Here is a 22,169-nt window from a genome sequence, read left to right as displayed (position 1 = left end):
AACACAATTAGTTAGTAATAAAAAAATTTAGTTAGTAATAGTAAAAAATTCAATGCTAATTCAAGTTTATTGACAAATTATTTTTAATTACAAATTTGTCAATAAATTCATTGATAAATGTGTATTGGTAATTATTGATAAATTATAGTATTGATAAAAGTTGCATTAGGTTCTTCTTTTCCTTTTTCTTCGTTTTTCTTCTTCCTCTCCTCATTTTGTTCTTATTGTTGTGCTTCCACTACTGTCATCATTGTTGTTGTGTACACCACCACTGTCACTATCATCATGTTTAACTCACCCTCCTCCTCTTTCAACTCCAATTGCCACTATCTTCACTCTTCCGTGACATGTCACTATCACACTTCCATTACCTCCACTACCACTGACTTTAACTTTTCCTCTTCCTCCTCTTCCTTCTTCTTCTTCTTCTCTTCTTCTTCTTCTTCTCTTCTTCTTCTCATACATCTCCTTTTAGACATGGCGAAAAATATTTCGCTCAATTTACCAATAGATTTATTAACAAAAAATTTTGTTGATAATGCTACAAGTTATTGACAAAATTTATTGATGAAACTAATGTCAAACAAGTTACTAAAGAAAATATTTGTTAGTAATATAAATTCTAAATTACCAAAAAATGTTACTGACATAGTCGTCTTTTCAATTCTATCCTCTATAAACTCAACAATGTCTCTCTTCAAGTGAATCTAACATCCATGTGTTTTGCTCTCTCATGGTAGATTTGATAACTAACTAGATGAATAACACTTTGACTATTAGTCACACAATCCTACAAAAAACCCAACTCTCTCATCATTCCATTTAACCATAGTGCCTCCTTAACCCCTTTATAAGCATGATATACTTTGTTATCGTAGTAAATAAAGCCACCATTGATCACAAACTAAATTTCCAACAAGTTGTAATTATGAAAAATGTAAAAACATACCTTGAAAGTGAATTTTTGATATCAACATTCCCTACATAATCAACATCTAGAAACCCTTTTATAATAACTTTATTATAGGTAGATTGTATATCACTTGACCAGACAATATTCTTCTATTAAGATATCTCAACACCCATTTCAAAACCTCATAATGAGTATGTCCTTGATCTACTATGAATCTACACACTAACAACATGTGCCAAATCTGGTCTACTATAGACCATCTCATATAAGATGCTTCCTACTCCATTAGTGTAATGTCCAATTTTGGGATGTCATGATTACGAGTAAAAAGTTTAAAATTTTAAAATCATAATACTATGGCAGAAATCCAAATTTTATAAATCTTTATAGTTAACAAAAAATAAACCATAGTTCCAATTTATTACAAAATAAAACTCCAAATAATATAGTTTATTCAAAACAAAACCATAAAATTCCCTAACTCTCAATTAACTTGTCCCGCTATATTGCATCTAACTTATCTACATTATCATCTGCTCTTGTATAACGACACGAGTTATATGATCATTGCACATACACAAACAAACACACATAATGGTGAACTAATTGAGAATCAAACTTAATCCAAAATAAAAGAATTCACAATGCCAAATATTCATCACAATATTAAACACACAAAATTACTCAAACACAACACACGTCATTATTACAAACCAGTGGTCTATTATTCTGCCATCGCAATAAGACATGTTTCTCGTGCCCCTCAAGAACTTACGAGTAAAAGCTTCGGTGAATCTTTCCCTTCTCCCCTGCATCGCACTGGCGAAGAGAACTTCTTTCCACTGCTTTGCACAAACGAAAGAGTCATCGTTGGATTTACTACGTAGAACAATATGACCCCTAACAACCTGTCTTACTTCACTCACATATAATCAAACGACAACCTCACATACGAAAGCATATTGTCTCGTAACCCATTTGAAATCATTCCTCACATAATGACATTCTCAAGACATTAATTAAGAAAATATCATAACAATATAAAGTCAACCAAAAACACATAAAATAGTCAAATATATGCTAAAGACATCCCTTTTGTTTTTCCAAGCCCAATTATTCCTAATCATAAAAACTCATCCACCTACCTAATTGGACTCCATGTTGTAAAAAAGTGCCTCCCACGTTGCTAACTTATGTAACTCACTCATCTTTCTCCATGTATCATTCTCTTTTTACTATTATAACATAATACACAATGGCCCCACACCATAATTTATGTAAAACACTCATTTGTATCTATATGAATCACCTTTTCTATCTATATGAACCACCTTTTCTATCTATATGAACCACCTTACAATAACTTTGCATGCAAAACTCTCTTTATACTATAACTTTCATTAACTCACCAATAATATTCTATTATAAATACTAAAACACAGTCTCACACCCTACTTAGTATTCACATGCACAAGTTCCTAATACACCAACACATTCTCATAAATATCTTACAATCCCACTACCACTTTTACTAAATCATAGATTTCTCTTTCCAAAAGCTATTTATACTAGCACCAATATCTCATTCCCCCATACCACTTGTTTCATGCACTCATTCCTCTCCCTTTTAGAACCAAGTTTTCATTTACCAAAGTTATGATGCCCGTGAACCTTCTTTCACGAAAATTCTTTACACTGCGTATTACTTCTTACTACACAAACCACACTTTACGGAACATGTATCTCTATATCAAAAACACCTTGCATGTACCCTAAGATCAATCTTCAATCTTTACTTTTTGTTTTGTACAACCCAGCTCCCACTCTCCACTGACCCCAAACCTTAATATTTTTTTACCCCTACACCCTCTTTCTTTTACCTCCAACCGTACCCATGCACCAAACTTAAGTTCCCCTATCTACTTAAAAACAAACCAACAACCTATAGTCCATGAAATACTTCTTCAATAGAAAAAGAACCATCAACCAAACAGTCCTCCAAACTACTCATGCACTATAGACCCATGCTTTCCCTTATTATTTTTTCTCACCTAAGTCTCTATACTCTACGGTCACAAATTATTAGAGTTGTTAGTTTTTTTTAAGCCCCAAGCCTAACCCTGGACTTTTTTTATACATAGCCCATTTCTGTTGACACATACCTTAGGGGGGTTTTTTAAAGCCCCTAGCCCCCAAAACCTCATTAGATGGGTTGTGAATGAAGTAAGGCCAGGTTAGCCCCCAAAACATCATTTTTGTTGTGCGAGTATTCCCATTTTTTTCTGAACAACCGTTAAGCACTTGACGACATCCCCCTCACTCTTGTCGCCCCTCCCTCCACCTCCTCCTGCCGTCTCCCCCCGCCATGCTGGACCCCGAAGGAAACCTCGGCCCTCATTACGCCTACCGCGACAAGTGGTACTCCATCGGCAACACCAACCTTAAATCCACCCACTGGCAAGAGGTCGCCAACGCCGTCACTGCCTAGTGCCCCCAACGCTTCCCCTACTGCCAAAACCACCGTCTAGTGCCGCTACAAAATGGAAAAACTCTACAAACGCTGCCGCACTAAAATCCAACGCCTTCGCTCCCTCCCTCTCCTCACCTCATCAACAATCCACCACCGCTTCACTCTCCTCCTGGGTTCACTTCAAATCCATGGATTCCATGGAAAAAGGCCTCAACAAACCCCACCCTGACACCACCACCACCACCGCCAACCCCAGCACCCCCACCAACAACCTCAATTTCCTTGGCGACGATAATTACGATAAAGATCTGTACAAGGAATTCAAGAACACCTTTCCTGGCATGGTGTCGCGAAACAACGCGAAGAAGGAGCGTGAGAGCAACGCCATGGCCGAGCGTGAAATTCTTCCACCTGGACCTTGTGAAATTACCTATTTTTCTAATTCAGTGACGTTTATTCTTATATCTATTTGCACACACATTTATTTGTTTATTGGATCTTACTCTCATAAATTTCTCTACATAAATGCTAGAATGTAATTTTGTAGCTTCATGTTTCTCTTGTTATTGAACTAAAATTGATTAAAGTTGTGTTTTCTTTTTCATTTTATAGTTTACTCTCCTGGTTCTAACGAAAGTTTGCATACCAACAATAACTCATTTCTCATCTATTGTTTGACAAATTTTTCATTTGGCATCATGATCATTTTCTATACACTGAAATACTTTTTGATGAATGATTATAGCTACAGAGTCAGGTGAAATCAATATAACTACCATTCAAACTGAACCATGGACAGTTCTATCCAACAAGAAACCTCAAAAAGGTTGGATTGCATATAATCCTAAAACAATGAGACCACCGCTGTTTGATAAAGATTCAAAATTTGTCAAGATTTTGTCATGGAATGTCAATGGATTGCGAGCATGGCTAAAATCAGAAGGATTCTCTACACTTCAACTTGCCTAAAGGGAAGACTTTGGTATATTGTGTTTGCAAGAGACTAAGCTGCGGGTATAACATTTGTCATTTTATGCCTGAGAGTTATATTTTCCAGCAATCCTATGTTTTAGTGTTGTTAGACATGTGAAGAGAATAACTACAAAGTTTATTCTTTTTTATTTTTGTTTGTAATGGTTTATAAGTGATTCTTGCATCGTATTGTAGTTAAATTATGTAAACTCTCTAGGTCGTTGCAGAATTATGCTAAGATTGGTTTTGTATTCTTAGAGAATGGCAAATATTGTTATTTGAAAATATTGAAAGATGTGAATCATGACAAGCTTTTCAATTGCCTCATTTGATTATCTATCAACTTTGGTGAAGTGTGTTGGAATTAGCTTTATGGTGAGTAATAATTATTTTTTTCGTGAAGGTAAAGCAAAAACTAGTTGCTTCTAACTTTTGCACGCTATCATTGTGATTTTGTACGATAGATTGCTTCTCATGTGTTATCCAAACAAACTAGAACATGTTTGTATGAAATTTTATGGGGCGCTTGTCTTTGTTATTTATGAATGTTGTGCTTTTCCTAACAAGAGAAGGATATTGAGCAAATCAAACAGTGTCTAATAAATGACTATGATAAACAACTTTTGGAAATGTAGTGTTTCTAAGCTTGGTTATTCTGGAATAACAATTATCTCAAGGGTATGTTGACTGCAATCATCCCACTTCTTGATAATAAATGGAAACTTTTATTCCAAAATTTAGAAGAAAAGCTTGTTTATGGTAAGGAACATTCCTTGCGCAATTTAATCAACCTAAATTTCATGGCAACTTAGTATTTATTGCTGCATAAATTTTAGGTTTAATGTCTCGGTAGGTCCCTATTTTCGTCCAGAATCTCAAATAGGTCCCCTTCTTTTTCGACGTCTCAATTGAATCCTTATTTTTGTAAAATTGAATCAAATAGAGGCTTTTCGTCAAATTGAGAAGACGTCATTAAGGAGGGTGTTACATGGCATGCTGACAATGTTTTTTTAAATGATGTGACATTAAAAACGTGTGTGAAGTGTATTTTTTTAATTTTTAAATTAAAAAATAGAGTGCAAAGAGGGGAAATATAATTTAAATAAGGGCAAAGTGGTCAAAAGAATCTAAATTAAGTGCAACAGCCCCTTTCTCTTTCCATTGCCAATTCGAAATCAGGTTGAGGGAAGAAGATTAGGGCTTCGTATTAGGGTTTGTGAGAGAAAAAAAAGATCGTTGTTGTTCGATTGGAAGCGAGGGTTGGTGGGAGAAGTTGGTTCTGACATTAGGGTTCGTGCAAAGTTCAATCAATTTCACAAATTGGGGTATCAATTTGGGAATTTAGGGTTTTATTAATCGTTGACATTGATAGAGAGCCTCCATCATTTTTGCATCCAATGATTGTAATACGCAATAATATTTTGAACCCTTGTTTGCTGAAGCATAACCTCTGAGACCCACACCCCATAAGCTCTTCTTTCCACTTCTTCTTCTTCTTGTTGTTGTTTTTCTTCATCTTCATGTAGATGTGATCTCCAAGGAAGGTCCCTATGGTTGAGGTCATACCAGTTCAAAAGGGACAGTCTCAGTTTGTGAGTATCGTCTTTGGAGAAGAACATAGCGTCCTCTATGTCTTCCATTTCCACCAATGGTTGAGGCTTTTTGTTCGCCCCAACGGTTCTCCTTCCACGCATATTCTTCTTCTTCTTCTCTGACATGTTGGACCTTAGTGGCGATGTTGATAATGAAAAATTGAAAAACATAGAATTGTTTTACAACTTAACTCCATCAGAATAGAAAGAGTTGGGTAAGAAAAAAGGAATACAGAGCAGAAGTTTAGTCTCCAGGTCAAAAATTTGAAAAGAGGCAAAAGTACTTGTTTAAGCTCAAGAGAACATTTTCGTTTTATATTTCTACTATTAAATTTAGGTTTAATAGCCTCTTTAGTCCCCACTTTCATTGGCTAATCTTAATTTAGTCCCCATTTTTAAAAGTGTTTGGAATATGTCCACAGTTAGTAAAATTTGCGTCTAATTTGTCCCTTCCGTTAAGTATCACCAAACGAAGTTAATACATTAATGATGTGGCACTAGTTATGTGCAACGTGTCACTATATTGATTTGTGAATGATGACATGTAAGTGGCTAACAGATAATATGATTTTTTATTAAGTTAGGGTTTTATAATTTGGGGGAAATCTAATTTAGGGCTCATTTGTGCGAGTTGAGGGCAATTGGATTTCTGCGAGAGAAGATAGAGTCATTGTCGCACTTGGCCTACATTGCGAAGACACAGATCATGTAGAGATCGTTGTACGTTAGATTTGGACGTGTACTTTCAGAAATCGTGTTCGTGGATATTATAAAAAGTGTGATTCCAAGGTGCGTTTATGGTAGCTTTTGTGTTGTGTTTGGTTGCTATCGTTGTGGTCCCCCGTAAGTTTTGAGTTGTGTATGCTTTGTCTGTTTACTGTCCCCATTATCTGCACATGTGCTTTGAACAGTGTTACACCATTGTGGTTGTGGTCCCCCTACTAGTGTGTGGACAAAATTTTTTTATTGTTGTAATTGTGTTTTTGCTTTGTTTTACTTGTTTTTTTGGGTAAATAACATTTGGGTTAAACATAGATTAATTGTAAACAATTTTTATATTAGTTTAGATGGCCAACTCAAACGTTGAAATCGTGTTTCACCATGCGGGAAAATTTGAGAATAATGGGACATTCAGATTCCACTATGGTCGAACCACAACTTTAAAAATTGATCCAGATCATTGGAGTTATTTTGAAATATTAACCATTCTTAAGGAGATGGGTTATAGAAATGTAAAGGAGTTATGGTATTCATTGGGTCGTGGTCCTGTGTTAGAAGATTGTTTGGAACTGTTATCAGATGACAAAGGTGCATGTCATGTAGTCAATATTGTTATGTTGAATGGTCAAGCTAATGTTTATGTTATACACATGGTCTCTGAGCCTCAGTATCTTGTAGAGTTGGAATACTCTTCTCAACCAGAAATTGAGAGACCTAGTGGTGAAGCGGAAGTTGAGAGAGAGGGGGCTGAAAAGGAAGTTGAGATAGAGGTTGGTGAAGCTGAGGTTCAGGCAGTGGGTGAAGCAGAGGTTCAGGGAGTGTGTCATTTAGAGCCTGAGGTAGAGGCTGAAGTAGAAGTACAAGCTGAGGTGGAAGTTGAAGTTGAGGCAGTGGGTGATGTAGATGTTGTGGTAGAAGGTGAGGTAGAAGTTGAAGTTGAGGCAATGACTGATGTAGATGAGGTGGTAGAAGGTGAGGTAGAAGTTGAAGTTGAGGTAGTGGCTGATGTAGATGCTGTGGTAGAAGGTGAGGTACAAGTTCAGGTAGAGGGAGTGGCTGAGGTAAAGGGTAATGGTGTTGAGGGACAAGGTCAAGCTGATGTAGAAGCTGATGTAGAAGATGATGAGTATGATGTTATAAGTTGGAATGGGTTCGAAGAGAATGTCTTGAATGACGATGAAGATGAAGTGGAATGTGATATATTTGAACCTACTAACCAAGTAGAAATTGGTGGACCTAGGGGTTTATCCGAAAGTGATTGGGAATCTGAGAGTTTGAATAGTATTGTTGAAAGTGACAACACAGATGATGATAGAGATGGGTACGGGGATTTTAGGATTTTTTCAATGCCCAAAAGTATGGAACAATATAAATGGGAAGTGGGTACGTATTTCCCTGAGAAAAAAGATTTTACAGAAGCTATAAGAACGTATGGAGTAGAGAATGGAAGGAATTTAAAAGTTTATAAAAATGACAAAAGAAGGGTGTGTGTCAGATGTTCTGGGGCAAAAGGAAAATGTCCATGTAGACAAGCACACATGCAGTAGGGAATTTAACATCCGTTTAATGACTTCAAAATGGTTGAGTGGAAGGTTAGAGAAGATTATAAAAGAGAATCCCAATATTAATCTATATAACCTCCAAAACAAAGTTTCTAAGAAGTGGAACATTGGTGTTTCTTGGTCTACAACGTGTAGGGTAAAAGCAATGACTTTTAAACAAATAGAAGGTGATTTTAAAGAACAATATAGAAGACTCTATGACTATGCAAATGAGTTGCTTCGGTCTAATCCTGGTTCAATTGTTAAATTTAAGGTTGAACCTAATGAGGACAATCGAATTTTCAAGAGAATGTATGTGTGTTACAGCCCAATATTGGGTGCTTTGTAAACATTGACATGTAGTTTGAACTTCATTTTGAATTGGGTATTTTGTAAGTTGTGATACCAAATTGGATGATTATAATCTGAATTTCAATGACAATTTCTCTTTTGGATGTGCATTTGATTTCCAATTTCAGATTATCATGTCATTATCAATGATGTTCATTTCATGTGCATATGAAGTACAATATAAATTAGTTGTAATGTATATTGTGATGACAGGGATATGCTTCTTTGTTGTGATGTATACTCATGTTACAGGTACTCCTCTTTGACAGTGAAGACTAAATGTAACTTACCTTGACCTTTGTCAGTGCAGGGGACACTTACATGATGTGATTACAATAATGTTATGTGATTACAATAATGTGATGTGTTACAATAAATTTTTTGATTTAGTGTTGTTTTCGCCCATAGCACATTCAGAAGCCATAAATTTAGTGGACGTTCAATGAGGATGACACCACTTTCTCATTTTACTATCATTTCAATCTAAAGTTCAATTAGCTTATCTTGTATATATCAAACAAAATGTATATTCAAACAATAAATTCAGATGCACAAATTCAGATTTCTCATTGATTTCATAACATCATATTACAATAAGGCCAAAGTGTTCTTCACAACAACTGACTACTAGAACACATCATGGACTTTTAAACAAAATACAAAGAAGGATGATGTTAATCAATCCCATAAAACATAGCATCCAAATCAACATCTTCTCCCTTCTCTGAAAACTCAACAAATTTATCCAAGCTATTAATCTTCTTCCTTTGTCTAGCAATAGTACTACCAGCATCATCTACATTATCTTCAATGCACCATTTAAAGAAATTGCATCCTTTAAGTTCTTCATTTCTTGTCCGCTGTTCAAAGTATTCACTTCATTAACATTTCATTAATCACCAGAACAATTTATCACAAAAATTAAACTACAGAACTTGTAATTAGGGCAGCCCCATAATTGCTTCCCCTCATTCTTAACTGTTTTTGCAACTCTCAACACAACAACCTCCCCACAATGGCATATTTGGCTTCGAACGAATCCTCTAGATATACCACCACGAGAGCTCCCCCATGAGCAAGACGAACATCCTTGATTCAAAGACATTGACACAAGAAGTGAACCCCAAAACGAGACAACCACGAACCACTTTGCCAACCAACTGCGAACGAGGGAACACCAACTCGCCAAAGACGAACCACCACCCTACTACCAACAGACAACACTAACATCCAAACGCTAAAGAACAACAAAAGAAAGAGAACAAGACAAATTGAAAGAAGAACACCCACCATTGTACCATGTTCACAGCAGAAAGGAGAAGACCCTAATTGGTTCTATCTATGCCCAAAATCAGATTTCCCCCAAATTATAAAACCCTAACTTAAAAAAAATCATATTCTCTGTTAGTCACTTACACGTCATCATTTACAAATCAATATAGTAACACGTTGCACATAACTGGTGCCACATCATTAATGCATTAACTCCGTTTGGTGATACTTAACAGAAGGGACAAATTAGACGCAAATTTTACTAACTATGGACATATTCCAAACACTTTTAAAAATGGGGACTGAATTGAGATTAGACAACGAAAGTGGGGACCAAAGAGGCTATTAAACCTTAAATTTAAGGAATATTCTTTATCTGAATGGGAGAATCGAAGGAGAGGGAGAAGTCTCCGGTGGAACTTTAGGGGAGAAGCCTAACCTGTGAATGAAGAAGCTCTATGGTGGGTGGCGACCGTAACTGTGAGGCTCTCACTTTTTTGGGAAGGCGATGGCGTACCGAGGGTCTCTATTTGATGGTGACTCATGATTGCAACAACGACCCGTTGCGAGGCGTACCGACGACGGCAGCAAAGTGAATCGCGATCCCATTCTTGCAATTTAGGGTTCATGACCTTGTTTTTTATTTGGAAATGTGGGTTGTTGTCTCTTCCTTGCAGGTTTTTGTCTCGTTTTGTTTTGAGCCAGAGTTTGAAATGGGGATTTTGATTTGGGATTGAGTTTAGTGTTTCTTAAATTGGGGATTTGGAGGTTAGGGCTTTCAAATTTTGGGTTTCTTTCTTGATTTCTCTCTTGGGTTGAGATTCTCTTTCTTCTACGTTGATTCAAGGCTTGAATTGGAGCTTCTGATCCTCTTTTCTGTTATGCAATTTGAGAAGGTGAGGTCTTCGATTTTGAATTTGGGTCTGGGGTTTTGCCTCTTCGTGTTGATCTGAGTTTGGGTTTCTTAAGCTCCCATCTTTTAGTGCTTGGTTTTGGTCAACGTTTAGGTTTGACGGTGGTGGTTTCTTGACTCAATTTTTTCCCAATTTCAAACACCCAATTTGTTAATATCCACCTCAACCTCTGATTAAATAACACGTCAGCACACACACAACTAAATAATGACACGTAAGCACTATCTACTGTCAGATCATCAATCCATTAACGTCGTTTGTTTCTATTTAACGGAAGGGACGACGTTGACGGAAAATTTAATACGTGAGAACCAATTTCAAACACTTTTAAAATGAGGGACTGAATTAACATTATTCAGCAAAACTGAGGACAAAATAGGCTATTAAGCCAAATAAAAATCACCTAAGAAGGAAATCGCTGCAACTAAAGCTACAAGTGCATTGCTAAGCACTACCTTGGACAGTCTATAAAAATAGTTGTACAAAGAGAGCATGTTTTTTAAAAGCATTGTATTATTTGTATACATTATGAGGAGTTAAGCCTCTCTTGTGTTGAAGAAAAGATGTAACCCTTTGGAACTCTCATGTATCAATTATATTTATCAAAGTATGCTTGTATTATATGTTTGTGAATTAATTTATATGCATTGTTAGATGAACTAATAACTCGTCTTATTTCATTAGCTTGGGATTGAGTGAGAACTGGTTTCAAGTTATGGTTCAAGTAATTCTCCTCCTGCTTTTAGATATTAGGAATAGATCTAATGTTTTAGTTGGTTATAGAGTCTTGATCTTAATGCAAGTGACTCATTCAAGCAGACATTGAGAAATCATACTAAAGTTTGATGATCTTAGGCTCCAGGTGCGAAAAATGGACCTAAAGTTACATTCGAAAAGAGCACCCAAGACATGAATAATTGCATGTTTGTAAATCATGATAGAATCAATACAAGAGATGGACAAAGTGGTAAAACCTAGCTTTAACATGTCTTTATCATATTCAAACCAATCTTTTATTCAAATTTATCTTTAACACATCTTTATTGCCTTAAATCAACACTTTTTATACATCAAATATGTTTTAATACTTCTCGTACAACCCAAACATTGTTTTATTCAAATCAAACAAGTTTGAACATTGTGTATTCTACCAAATTGTTGTGGATACGACACTTGTACTATGAAATACCTAATATATTTGCTAGAAATAAAGCTTACACTACTCATTAATTACAACGAACCAGTTTGTTGGTTTATGCTAGAAGGATCCTTTTAATCATCTTGAAACATTCTATGAATTTTATGGAACTAATTCTAACAATGAATATGCCATTTATCTAAGATTATTTCCTTTTTCGCTCACTAGTAAAGCTAAAATGGCTACAATGACATCTTATTCAAAGTCGAACCTTTTGGGAAGATGTGGAGAAGTTTTTAGCAAGATTTTTCCCTCCAATAGATTTTATTAATGTGAAATATAGTATTGCAACTTTTTGTCAAGGAATTGATGAACCAATTTTTCAAGCATGGAATGATACAAGGCTTTACTCATAAAATGTCATAACCATGGATTTAATGATGTATCACAACTCAACATGTTTTACAATGGACTTAGGTCTCAAACCAGGATGTTGTTAGATGCATCAGCAAGAGGAACCATGATGTTTAAAGATGTTGAAGAAGTCATTAGGATAACTAAATCATTAGCAGCTAGTGAGTACCAAACTCAATATGATAGAATTCAACCTTTTAAGAGGGGAATTTTAGAGCTTGGAACTCAGGATGTCATTCTAGATAAGATAAAGTTATTTTACAGTAGATGGAAGAAATGAAAAATAAAATATCAAAGTTGTAGCTTGAGCCACGATCTTATGGCTTAACATAACAATTGATGAGATGTGATTTCTACTCAAGTGATCAATGGTCACTATTCTACATCAAAAATAAAAAAGAAGAGGACGTAAACTACATCAACAACATGAGGCCTGATGATTATTCTACCAATTAGAGATCAAATCAAAATAAAAATCAACATTTTAGTAGGAGGCAAGATGTAGGAACATTAAATAGGCAATATGCACATGCACCTTATCAAGGACAACAATCTCATAATAAAAAAGAGTATTTGAGCTTTAAGATGGTCTACCTCAATTCATATAAGTGTCAACTTCCAATCATAAGAACATTGAAGCATCCATAAGAAATCTGAAAGTACAAATTGGATAGATTGCACAACAACTTGCACCCAACAGGACACTCAAATTTGAGCCAGTACAAGGGTTAATCCAAAGAAGTAATATAAATCTATCAATATTGGGCAATGTAAAATTATAGGAAAGGGGATTGATGACAATTTGAGAATTGAAGAAAGAGAGAAGAAAGAAGAAAGAAGAAACGAAAGTTGAGACTAAACCTGAAGAAGAAAAAGAAATGAAAGGAGAAAAAGATGAGAGTGAGAATGAGTATGCAGAAACGAAAGAGAAAGAAAAGAGTACATAGAAGAGGGAGAATGGTGTTGTTGAAAATAGAATGACTTAATTTCTCACACCAAAAGGGGGGTGAAATGGTGAAATGTAAAAACAATGTTTTCTTTAAATCTTTTTCGCAAAGTGGATGCCTTTAAAAGCTTTCTTGAAACGCAAGGAAAAAGATTTGTTTATGCAGCGAAAATTAAATCGATTGAATAAAGTCGACTGAATAAAAGAGTGTAGGGATAGAAAGATAAAACGCTGAGTTTTTACACTGGTTCGGCGAAGCCTATGTCCAATGTCCTTCCAACCACAGGAAGCCAATACACTATAATGATCAAGGTTTTTACAATAACGCTTTTATAGCGACCTTACGTCAAAAATATAAAACACCTCTCTAACCCTCTAATCAAAATATAGGCATACACAAACAGACTAGTAGCAAGAATCCCCTCTCCTGCAGTCCAAACCCTTTGAGTCACCCTCAAAGTCAAGAACGTAGCACGTTCTTCTTCCTGTAATCACAACAGGGAACCTCAATCCAATCTTTACAAGATTGTAGCCTTTTATCTATCAGATACACCCAATGTGCAGATATGATTAGCCTTTGTACGTGCAGTTAACTTCCTCTTCAAGAATCCACAAGTAGATTATCACCACAGTCACTTCTTGTTTCTTGGAGCTCTTTCTCTCTTTTTGTAAGAATGCACTTTCTGCAAACGATATCACAAACTGTTAGATTTACAAAAGTTCTTACAGAAATCAAATTTGCGTCAATTTATAGATTTTCACAATTCAGACGTATTTTAATCGACTTGGCTACTAATGCAGTCGAATATAACAATTATGTTATAGCAGTTAGCAGCAATTAATGCAGTTAATTGAATGTACAATTAATGCAGTCGAATCTCATTTAATCGACTTACTTCATAATGAAGTCGACTTAAAACTGTTGTTTTGCCACACAATTAAAAGTTCAACATAAGTGCTTGTGGTTTTCCTTCTATAAAACATCATACATGTATTCACCAATAAAATCAATTATATAGCACAATGAAAGGCAATGTATCAACACAATCATGTTCTCAATGCTTTAAACATATTTACACATTGATTAAAACATATAGCATGTAAGCAATAGAACATGTAACACATAAACAGCACATGTGTTATTAATAATGTGTTGTCATCATAAAAAACCAAAAGCTCTGAGATTGTAAGGTTTAGCTAGACCAGTGCCCTTCCTATCAAAAATCTCAACAATCTCCCCTTTTTTTGATGATGCACAACCATGATTAATAAACAACCATGTTGTACAAATCAAATCATATCATATCAAAATGTATTAGTGCAAATGATTAACAAATTATCAAAAATGTATCAAAGCAAACGTTTTGAGATATTCTCATTGATTCAGCTCAAAAAAATATAGTAATTCATATCAGAACATATCAGAGCTTATCAGAGCCTTATGATAATGATATGCTAACAAACAGTTATTCAGAGATGCATCAGTAAATCATATTATTCACACAATGATGCTCCCCTTGTCACAGATAATGACATGATAAAGATATAATCTCCCCCTAAAGTGTAGGCATGTGAAATTATCTAAGATCCTATGCAATGCTCCTCTTGCCATTATGCATGTTTTATAATCAACATCCAAATGCACAATGCAGTTTTCACATAACATTTCATAACATGTATAAGCATGTGACAGTATTGTATCAAATCAGAAATTGTGCAAACACATCAATGTAGCATAGATACAATATCAATCAACAATCTCAATATTATCTCAAGTAATTTCAATCAATTATAGAACATAGATATATTGAAAAAAATCAACAGAATATGATCAATAAACTGAATAACCAAATTCCAAAACATGAAATTTATAACCCTTGTTAAACAGTAATCGATTTATCCACTGTTGCAATCGACTTCATTGCTTTCCATTTGAATTGTATCTCCAGTAGTTAATCCAGAAGCAATGTTCCTGCAAAACCTTTCAAGATCTTTTCCAGATCAAGCATTTTAGAATTATTGTAATGCAAGAATTATTACAGGTATAATCTGTGTGTGTAAATGTATGAGTGCAATGATAAACAATAAAGCATTCAACTTCATACATAACACAATCGACTTAAATCAAACTCATTGAATTTAAGCAAAATATCTGATTTCATTGATTTAAACCATGATTACAATCAGATAAACACAGAAAGATAATGGCTTATAAAGCCTACTACAAAAGACACACTCAAAACATCTAAACAAACAAACTAAAACAAACAACTAAGATAACCAAACAATTAAGACAGACATTCCTTGTAACCATATTCTGAGTCAGATGTTTTCATAGTATCCTCATCAGAAGTGTTGTCTTCTCTTTGTTGTTGAGCCTCATTAAATCTTCTTTCAAAATTATTGAATTTCTCATTCAAAATTATGAATTGTTCTGTAGCAAATCTCTCAAAATTTGTCTCAAGAATAAAATTTGTACGTTCTGCATTAGCTGCTGGAGTACTTCCTGAACTGTAGGACAAGTTTTCTTCACCTTTGAAACATCAGTCTTTAACTGTCTTCACTAAACCAAGAGAATCAATAGTGTTTCGGTTTATCACATTAGTGCCACTACAAGAGCATCTTTGCTCACCATTTACATTTACTCCTTGAATTTCAAGAACTTTGCTTATAGAGACTGCATATGGTAGATAGTGAGATTTCTTGAATACAACATTCATCATATGATTTTTTATCACCTTTACCCAATTTGTTGGAATATTGTTCTTGATGGCATGCAGCAAGTATACATCTTTAGTACACATTCTGTCTCAAATCAATCTTCTAGGTAAGATCATCCATGCAAGAAGATAAGCAATAATCTTTTCCTCTATCTTTAACCCTTCATGTACAAAGAGCCTCTCAATTGGATATCTTCCAGGAAATCTCAGCCAGCTCATGTAAAGGTCTTTTTTCCTCAAAGATTGATTAATTTCGGAATTTGGCAAAGAGAAGATGAACCTTCTGCTTCTAGTCCAGTAATTAGCATCCATATAAAGTTGTCAATGTGAATGTTTATGCCTTTCACTCTTGAATGAATATCACCATTAATAATATTCAGGTTGTGATAAAATACTCTTACAAGGTCCGGATACCAGTCGCCTTTCATTTGTACAAATATAGAAAGTCCCTGTGTTTCGAACCATTCTGGAAACTGAAAGCCCTCTCTCTCAATGTTCAAGTTCAGATTCTTGGGAGGAACCACAACCCTGACTCGTTCACGGAGAAATCTTTCTCTTGTATTCATCATCCCTGATCCACCCTTCAGGATCAACACCTCTTGTGATTGCCATTTCTTTTCCTTTACTTCCTCTAGAAGGTTGGGATGAAGATGCCATCTGATGCAGAGTGCTTGGAAACACTTCTTCAGTCTAAGGTTACTGGAAATATCCTTACCAACCTCACTAAATGCTATCATAGTTTCTCAGATATAACATAATATAAGGGCGCGAACCATAATCACCAAAATAAGCCCACATTTAAATTTTCAAAATAGAGAAAGCCAAAGACAAAGATGTCAAACCGATTTTGTTATTTGCAAAGTTGACTTCTGTATGACAAAAGGTTTTCACAATACAGAAACATTCATACAACAACATGTAATAGATTAAGTACTCAATCCAATCGATTAAAAGTCGTAAAATTGATTTTCATATAAAACAATCTCAATAAATCAATCAACAATCATACATTCATCAACCAATCATTCAAACAAATATAATGCATGATGCAATGTGAAAATGATTGTTACCGCTTGTAGATACTCAAGAAATTTTATATCATCAATTTAACTCATCCTTGAGTTGTGCACTGCTACAGCAGCTACTACTCCTTTCCTGCAAAACAGTTAAAAGGTTTTGATGATGGTACCCATTTGAATTTGGGTCATGTCGTGTTAGTAGCAGAAAGTTGTTCCTTGGGAACCCATTTGTATTTTCCCTTTGGAACACCAACATTTCTAAAGTAGCAATTTCTTACTGTGTGACCAAGTGTATTGTAGTAAAAGCATGCATTAGTAGTAGGTTTACTCAGATCGATAAATTTCTTTGAGTTTATCCTATTACTTTTAGCCTTATAACCAATATCTTGTCTATAGATAGCTCTTCCAGATGATCTCAACACAACATCAAGATTTTCTTTACCTTGAGTGAATTTTGCCAATGTGCTGGTTAAGTACTCAATTTTCTCAACATGTAGAAAACAACTATCACACTCTTTTTTCAACAACTTGTATTTCGGTCTTTACTGTCTTTGTAGATTTCAGAGCTTCTTCAATATCTTTTTCAAGCTTTTCATTATCCTGCACGAGATTATCAATTCTGTATTCATAATCTCTTCTCTCAGATGATAATCGATTCACTTTGTACTGAAGTCGCATGGCCTCTGCATGAATTTCCTGAAATGCATCCAGTAGCATCTGGTACTTGACTTCTATTGGTTCATTTTCAAAGCCGTCAACACTGTCATCATCAGATTGTGCCGAGCCAGCCATGAAGCATAGATTTGACTCTTCTTCACGATCATAATCTTCATCACTTGAAGAATATGTATCACTGTTTTCCCAAGCAATATAAGCTTTCCTCTATTTCCTGTTCTTATCTTGAGGATACTTGGAGAATTCTTTCTGCTTGTTCTTCAAGTCTGGATAGTCAGACTTGATATGACCATCCTTTCCACATTCATAACATTGAACATCATTGCTTCTTGAATTCTTCTTTCCTTCTCTTGAGAAACCTGCATTGTTAGTTGCAGAATTTTTATTTTTCATGAATCTGCCAAATTTTCTTACCATCATATTTATCATTTCTTTTTCTGGTATATCTGCATCAGATTCAGTTTCAGGTTCATGAATGTTTGTAGCTTTCTTGCTTGTGGCTTTTAGAGCAATCTATTTCTTCTCTTCAATTTGTTCTTCCTCCTTTAGCCTTCCAAGCTCCAATTCATGTTCTCTGAGTTTTCCAAATAGTGTGGCCATGTTCATACTAGTCAAGTCTCTTAATTCAGAAATTGCAGTAACCTTGGGTTGCCAGCTTCTATTGAGGCTTTTCAGGATCTTTATGTTGATTTCTTCTTTATCAAACACTTTCCCGAGAGCCATGAGGTGATTGACTATGTGTGTGAATCATTTATGTACCTCATAGATCGTCTCACCAGCCTTCATTCTGAATAACTCATTCTTGTATAAGAAAATTCTTTATGGCCCTTTTTACTTCATTCGTTCCCTCATGTGTCACCTCAAAAACCTCCCACATTTCCTTGGCAGTCTTGCATTGTGATATCCTGAAAAATTCATCCATGGTTAGTGCAGAAGCAATAACATTTCTGGCATTAACATCATATTGAGCTCTTTGGTTCTCATCTTGAGTCCACCCAGAAAAGTTTTTCAAAACAGTTTTTCCATTTACAACATGAGTTGGCTCAAATAGACCGTTTAGAGTTGCATCCCAAACTCCTTTATCCACGGATTCAAGAAAGATTTACATCCTAATTTTCTAGAAAGCATAGTTTTCTCCATCAAATAGTGGTGGTCTATTTGTGGATGCACCTTCACCAAAGGTTTGAAAATTGAAAGTCATTTTTCAAGATCAGTCGATTTAAAGAAAAAGATAATCGACTTGTGTTTCAAATATCTTATGAAAACCAGATCTGGTGTCAATTGTTGAAAATAGAATGGCTTAATTTCTCACACCAAGAGGGGGGTGAATTGGTGAAATGTAAAAACAATGTTTTCTTTAAATTTTTTTCGCAAAGTGGATGCCTTTAAAAGCTTTCTTAAAACGCAAGGAAAAAGATTTGCTTATGCAGCGGAAATTAAATCGATTGAATACAGTAAGAAGTTGACTGAATAAAAGAGTGTAGGGATAGAAAGATCAAATGCTAAGTTTTTATACTAGTTCGGCCAAGCGTACATCCAGTGTCCTTCCAACGACAGGAAGCCAATGCACTATAATGATCAAGGTTTTTACAACAAGGCTTTTATAGAGACCTCACGTCAAAAATATAAAACACCTCTCTAACCCTTTAATCAAAATATAGGCATATACAAACAGACTAGCAACAAGAATCCCTTCTCCTATAGTCCAAACCCTTTGAGCCACCCTCAAAGTCAAGAACGCAACACGCTCTTCTTCTTGTAATCACAATAGGAAACCTCAATCCAATATTTACAAGATTGTAGCTTCTAATCTCTCAGTTACACCCAATGTGCAGATATGATCAGCCTTTGTACGTGCAGTTAACTTGCTCTTCAAGAATCCACAAGTACATGATCATCACGGCCACTTCTTCTTTCTTGGAGCTCTTTCTATCTTTCTGTAAGAATGCACTTTCTGCAAAAGATATCACAAACTGTTAGATTTACAAAAGTTCTTACAAAAATCAAATTCCCGTCAATTTATAGATTTTCATAATTGAGACGCATTTTAATCGACTTAGCTACTAATGCAGTCGAATATAGCAATTCTGTTATAGCAGTTAGTAGCAATTGATGCAGTTAATTGAATGTACAACTAGTGCAGTCAAATCTCATTTAATGCTTGGTCAACATATTAAAAATATAATATTTGTAACATTTAATTCAAGCATTAACAGAATTTCAAAACTGTAACAGACTTAGTCGAATGTAGGTTGCATGTAATCCACTGTTCAACACAGTTAAACAAAGTTTTGAAAAACTTTCTCTTCAAAAAATTCTCATAGCACACTTAGAAAAAGGTTGTGGAAAGCCACGACTTTTAATCGACTTACTTCATAATGAAGTCGACTTAAAACTGTTGTTTTGCCACACAATTAAAAGTTCAACATAAGTGCTTGTGGTTTTCCTTCTATAAAACATCAGACATGCATTCACCAATAAAATCAATTATGTAGCACAGTGAAATGCAATGTATCAACACAATCATGTTCTCAATGCTTTAAACAGATTTACACATGAATTAAAACATATAGCATGTAAACAATAGAACATGTAACACATAAACAACACCTGTGTTATTAATAATGTGTTGTCATCATGAAAAACCAGAAGCTCTGAGATTGTAAGGTTTAGGTAAACCAGTGTTCTTCCTATCAACAATCTTAATAGATGTAAATAAAAATAATGTAGGAGTAGAAATAAAATAAAAAAGAAAAAAGAAAAAATAGAGAGAAAATGAGTAAAGAGGGAGAAAAATGGAAGAAGAAACTGATATAAAAGGAAAATTCCCTTGTTACACATCTACCGTACCCTCATTGACCTATAAGAAAAGATAAGGAAAGACAATTCACCATATTTTTTTATATGATAAAGAGGTTGCAAGTTAATGGGTCATTTACTGAGACCATGAAGCAAATTCCAACTTACACAAAGTTCATGAAAGATTTGCCAACTTACATAAAGATAAAACTTTTGAATTATTGGTTGAATGTAGTGTTATAATTCAAAAGTCATTACCTCAGAAGACACATGATCCAATTGTTTTACATTGTTTATAACCATAGGAAGCTTAACAGTAAGAAAAACCTTACTAGACCTTAGGGTAAGTATCAATCTCATGTCGTTGTCCATGTTAAGGAGAATTTGTGATGTAGATATATTACCTATAAATCACTTTGCATCTGACTCATAGATCAATCAAACGTCCTTATGATATGATAGAAAATCTCTTGGTGAAAGTTGACAAATTCTAGTTTCCTTTAGACTTTGTGATCATGGGCATAGGCACTCTAAAGTTCCTCTAATTTTAGTAAGACCCTTCATGAAAATTGCCAAAGTTATAATTTATGTGGACAATTGAAGTTGGAGTACAAGATGATAAGGTGAACTTTGATGTTTTTGGAGCTTTAAAATGCCTAGCAAAAATGAAAGAATGCTTGAAAATGGATATACTTGATGAGATATGCATGAATTCAAGAAGCATATTTCCAACAATAGACCCTTTAGAGAAAGTTGTAATGAATATAAAAGAAAGAAATTGTGCTGAGGAGGAAGAGGAAATCACAAAGTTTGTTTCAAAGTTGGACAAAGCAAAGGAAGTGAGCATAATTACAACTCTAAAGTTTATGTTGAGCCATGAAACAAAACCACAGTTATTGAAGTTGGAATTAAAGCAATTTCCACTCAATTGGAGTATGTCTTTCTTGAAAAAGGATGTGGTAAGCTAGTCATCCTCAACAATTCACTTTCAATAAAGGAGGAAGAGAGATTAATTGAAGTCGTAAAGGCAAACAAGGGTGATATAGGCTAGACCTTGACAAATTTTAAGGGAATAAGTCCTTCATACTGTATGTTGAGACAAGATTATCTAGAAAAACTAGATTGTCTAGCAACTCGTGTTTTGAAGTTTAACAAACAACATTCAACGAAATATTGATCATAAGATATAATGTTTAATGAGGACATGTATTAAATGATAATACTAGATGAAACATGTGTCTATAAGATATAATCATATATCTAGTGTATCAAGTAAGATAAACATGAAGAATATAATGCTTGAAGTAAATTTTGTCTAAACAAAATCAACATCTAATACAATAGAAACATGATCTATGCAAATTCTAAGCTGAACACTAATGCTTAAATTTCAACATACAAATGTGGAAAGCCACCCAACGTTTGATAGAACATGTTATCTAGGATATCAGAATAACACGTTGATAGGTTGTTGTTGAAGCTATCAAATTAATACTACTTTTCAAGGCAACTTCAGTATTGCCAAGTAGTATCCAAGAAAATAGATAGGGTTAAAGTAACCCTGAGTCGTCTCCCAACGAATACAGAATTGCCTTTTAATATTTGAATCTTATGAATGCAATGCAATGTTCAAGAATAAAAATGATGTTTGGAGAAGGTTTAAAGAACAAATAAGAAACTTAAAAACGATTATAATGAAATAGGCTAATTCCA

The 22,169-nt window shown here is 34.7% G+C and overlaps 1 pseudogene; it reads left to right on the top strand.

Annotated features, from left to right (window-relative positions):
• Positions 1 to 3,120: 3,120 nt before the first annotated feature.
• Positions 3,121 to 4,352, top strand: LOC148197048 (uncharacterized; annotated as a pseudogene).
• The last annotated feature ends 17,817 nt before the right edge of the window (positions 4,353 to 22,169 follow it).

This window comes from Vigna umbellata, chromosome 6 (assembly GCF_029865625.1).
Source record: "Vigna umbellata cultivar VRB3 chromosome 6, Vumbellata_1.0, whole genome shotgun sequence".
In the NCBI taxonomy this organism is placed as follows: domain Eukaryota; kingdom Viridiplantae; phylum Streptophyta; class Magnoliopsida; order Fabales; family Fabaceae; genus Vigna; species Vigna umbellata.
The sequence above is the reverse complement of the archived record's forward strand: the minus strand, read 5'-3'. Positions and strand labels throughout refer to the sequence as shown.